Genomic DNA, 3,783 nt, shown 5'->3' with positions numbered 1-3,783 from the left:
TTACAGTTATCACATTACAGTTATCACACTACAATTATCACATTACAGTTATCACATTACAGTTATCACACTACAATTAGATGGTTTGGTCCAAGATGGCTGCTGCCTAAATTTGTTAGAGAGCCTAAATTTGTTAGAGAGTATCCCAACTCCATCCGTTGTAAATCCTCCCTGGTTTAAGGTATTTTTATTGTCAGTACTGTCTTCTTGTCGGTACTACACACTCATTTATTGTGAGCTTGTTTCTGTTGCCGTTAAATCTTGGTGTACCTCTGCCAAGTTCTGAAGCGTCCATCTTGGCCCATCCATCGGCAGATTGAGTGGCACAGCGCAATTAGGCCCGCACCCTCGGCCAGTTTGGGTAGAGCGATTGGTCCCAGAGGTTTGTGTTTTTGATCACTATATCTCTGTGCACTTGAAAGTTGTCTCGTAGTGCATTTCAAAGTTTCTTGGGGCCAGCCTCACAGCAACTGGCGTCCGATTGGGAAGGGGGGCAGTGCTTGAGCCGTGCCATCTCAACTGTAATCCCCAATATCTAAATGATCCATTGGTAGATGTTTTTTGAAATGTGCAATATTTAGCTATATGCAATTTTCTTCTTGATGTTGTTTTTAAGCATGGTTAGAATATACAGCTATGCAATTTATCTCATGGTGTACATTGATATGCATATTAGGATAAGCCACTGATTTGGAATGCTAATTGCTGCTATTTAGGTGACTTGGTCTTGATATTTAAACTAGGCTCTGTATTAATTGATTTAATACGTAGCTGTAGGCAACACAACTAGGCCAGTAAAAGTTCTTTTAGTAATCCCGCATGTATTTGGAATTAAGCTGACATTGTGTTGAATTTGTATTGTTTTGGAGACAAATAACAAGTAGGAACGGTAGCAGTAGCGTTTTTTATTGTGCATTACGCTGCAGAAGTATCTTTTTTGTATTGTTGCAAATATCACTGTATAAACCATGTTTGTTGCTCAAGGCCTGTATAGTGTTGTAAAGGGGGTAGTTGTTTTCAGCATCCCCAGAGCATTATTTCTGAGTGTAGTAATACTGGTGGTGTTACCACGACCAACTGTAGTTCCCAGACTTGACAAAGCCACTAGTAATGTACATGTAGAAACAGGAACATGGATTACTCACGATGTCAGCTCTGTAAAAGTCAATCCTGGGCTGTTAGGTCTAAGATCCCTTGTCAGGTCAACTACAAGCAGGGTAAAGACTGTAGAAACTCTGAATTTACTAGCCTGCGTAACGCTACTGTTGGCTGGCGACGTTTCACCCAACCCGGGACCCGTTACAGAGGGATTGCCGGACTGGAGAAAGGGCATTGTTTACGCCTTCTACAACGTGGTCTCCCTCTCACGACATCTGGATGAAGTTCAGCAGTTACTTCTTAAGGACTCTCGTATACATGTGCTAGGACTTAATGAAACTCGCTTAAGTGATACCATCCCAGATTCCTCTGTGGGAATCAGTGGCTACACTTTGTACAGAAACGACAGGGACAGACAAGGTGGGGGTGTAGGTGTGTACGTGAAGCAGACAATCCCTTCACAACGACGTTGTGAGCTCGAGCAAGAAGACTTAGAGGTTTGCTGTGTCGAGATCAAACCGGAGAAGGTGAGAAAGACTCTGCTGGCTTGCGTTTACCGACCACCGAACTCTGGACCTGACTGGAGAGACTCTGCTGAATCACTTGTTCACAATCTCAGTCAGACTGCAGAAAAAGAGAATGCGGATATTGCTATCATGGGGGACTTTAATTCTGACCTGCTGAACTCTACTCATTCAATGTCGTCGGTGGAATTCTTAATGGGTCTATACCAGCTGGAGCCTGTCATACGCCAGCCTACCCGCATCACAGAGACTTCCGAGTCATGCATCGACAACATATTTGTATCGAACCCGGACAAGTACAAGTCCAGTGCAAGTGTGGCCTGGGGGCCTTCTGATCACAACCTGATCATGACATGTGCTAAAGCTGGGAGAGTGTCCGGTGCTGCTCGGCGGTGTGAGTACAGGTCATACAAGCAGTACAACCAGCAACCCTTCATCGACAGTCTGAAGTCAGCTAGATGGGACACAGTGCTCGACTGCTTTGATGTCACAGAGGCCTGGAACGCCTTTAAAGACATTTTTCTGACTGTCGCCGATGAACATGCACCTCTTCGCAACAAAACAGTACGGGAAAACAATCACACTGCTCCATGGTTGACAGACAGAGTGAAAAACATCATGGGCCGTCGAGACGCGGCCAGACGAAAAGCCATTAAAACCAGGGATGTTAAAGACTGGGAGATCTACCGATCTCTCCGGAACCAGGCAACTTCTGTCATCAGGAAGGAGAAGAAAAGTCATTTTGCCCAAGCTGTGACAGAAGCTAAGGGTAACCAATCCCTTATGTGGAAAATCATCAACAATTTCACGGGGAAGGCCAAACCTAACAGCGAAGTCAGTCACTTGGAGCGTGCTGACAACACCACAACATCTTCTCCCTGCGAGATAGCACAGGACTTCAATGAATATTTTACGTCCTGTGCGACAAGACTTGTTGATGGGATGCCAGCTTCTCAGGAGGACCCCCTTCGTGACATCCCTGAATCCGTCGATGAAGTTACTGTACTAAATGAACTCCAGAGGCTAAAAACAAGAGAAAGCGACAGGGATGGACAAAATCCCCTCCAGACTTATTAAAGACTCCGCCCCTGTGATAGTGAAGCCACTTACGCACATTTTTAATCTGTCACTCTCCACTGGAGAAGTCCCAACTGAGTGGAAGGAGGCGCAGATCTCACCAATACACAAGTCCGGAACACGAGCTAACGTTGCCAATTATAGACCAGTGTCTGTGCTAAGTGTCACGTCCAAGGTGATGGAAAAACTTGTGTCCTACCAAGTATCGCGCTTCTTGGCCAGGAACGATCTTCTCACAGAACATCAAAGCGGGTTTAGAAAGTATCATAGCACAGCGACTGCAGTCCAGAGGATTGTTGAGGATGTCAAGTGTGCGTTTAACAGTAGCAAGGTCACGGTTGCGCTTTTCCTGGATTTAAGGAAGGCCTTCGATACTGTTAACCACAATATTCTACTGGGCAAACTCAAGAAGCTGGGTTTTGATAGTGACGCTACAAAATGGTTCACATCCTACCTCTCAGACCGGTTCCAGTGCACGCAGATTCAGGGTCAACACTCTACAAAAGCTCTGGTCCCCTGCGGGGTTCCCCAGGGAAGTGTCCTGGGCCCCTTGTTATTCTGCATATATGTAAATGACCTACCTAATGTCATAGAGAAATCCAGTATCCACTTGTATGCCGATGATACCATTCTTTACTACTCGGCATCTTCAGTAAAAGAGTGCGAAGAGACAATCTCCAGTGACATGAAGAGAGTAGCAAACTGGCTGAGAGAAAACAAGCTGCTACTGCACCCGGACAAAACCAAATCCATGTTATTTGGTCTCCCACAAAAACTAAGACATACTGGTCGGTCTGTCAATATAACAGATGGTGTAAACGTGTATGAACAAGTTCAATCGTTTACATACTTGGGGGTCACACTTGATCCATCTCTCCTGTGGACTTCACACGCTGGGAAGGTGATGAAGAAAATCCTTGGTGGTCTCGGTGCCATGTGGCGGGCCAAAGGTTTTGTCTCTACGGAAATTCTACAGACCATGTGCCAAACTCTGTTGTTGTCTCACCTTGACTACTGCGCCACCGCGTGGCTACCAAGTCTCATTCAGGCCAATAAAGGACAAACCGCAAAACTTGACAGACTG

At 45.5% G+C, this 3,783-nt stretch overlaps 1 protein-coding gene across 1 annotated transcript in view; it reads right to left on the bottom strand.

Annotated features, from left to right (window-relative positions):
• LOC118407558 (zinc finger protein 888-like) overlaps positions 1-3,783 on the bottom strand; it is a 19,378-nt gene that overhangs the window by 10,326 nt on the left and 5,269 nt on the right. The gene's annotated exons all lie outside the window — the stretch shown is intronic.

This window comes from Branchiostoma floridae, unplaced genomic scaffold (genome assembly GCF_000003815.2).
Source record: "Branchiostoma floridae strain S238N-H82 unplaced genomic scaffold, Bfl_VNyyK Sc7u5tJ_1421, whole genome shotgun sequence".
In the NCBI taxonomy this organism is placed as follows: domain Eukaryota; kingdom Metazoa; phylum Chordata; class Leptocardii; order Amphioxiformes; family Branchiostomatidae; genus Branchiostoma; species Branchiostoma floridae.
Note: the sequence above shows the minus strand (reverse complement) of the source record. Positions and strands in the feature narration are given on the sequence as shown.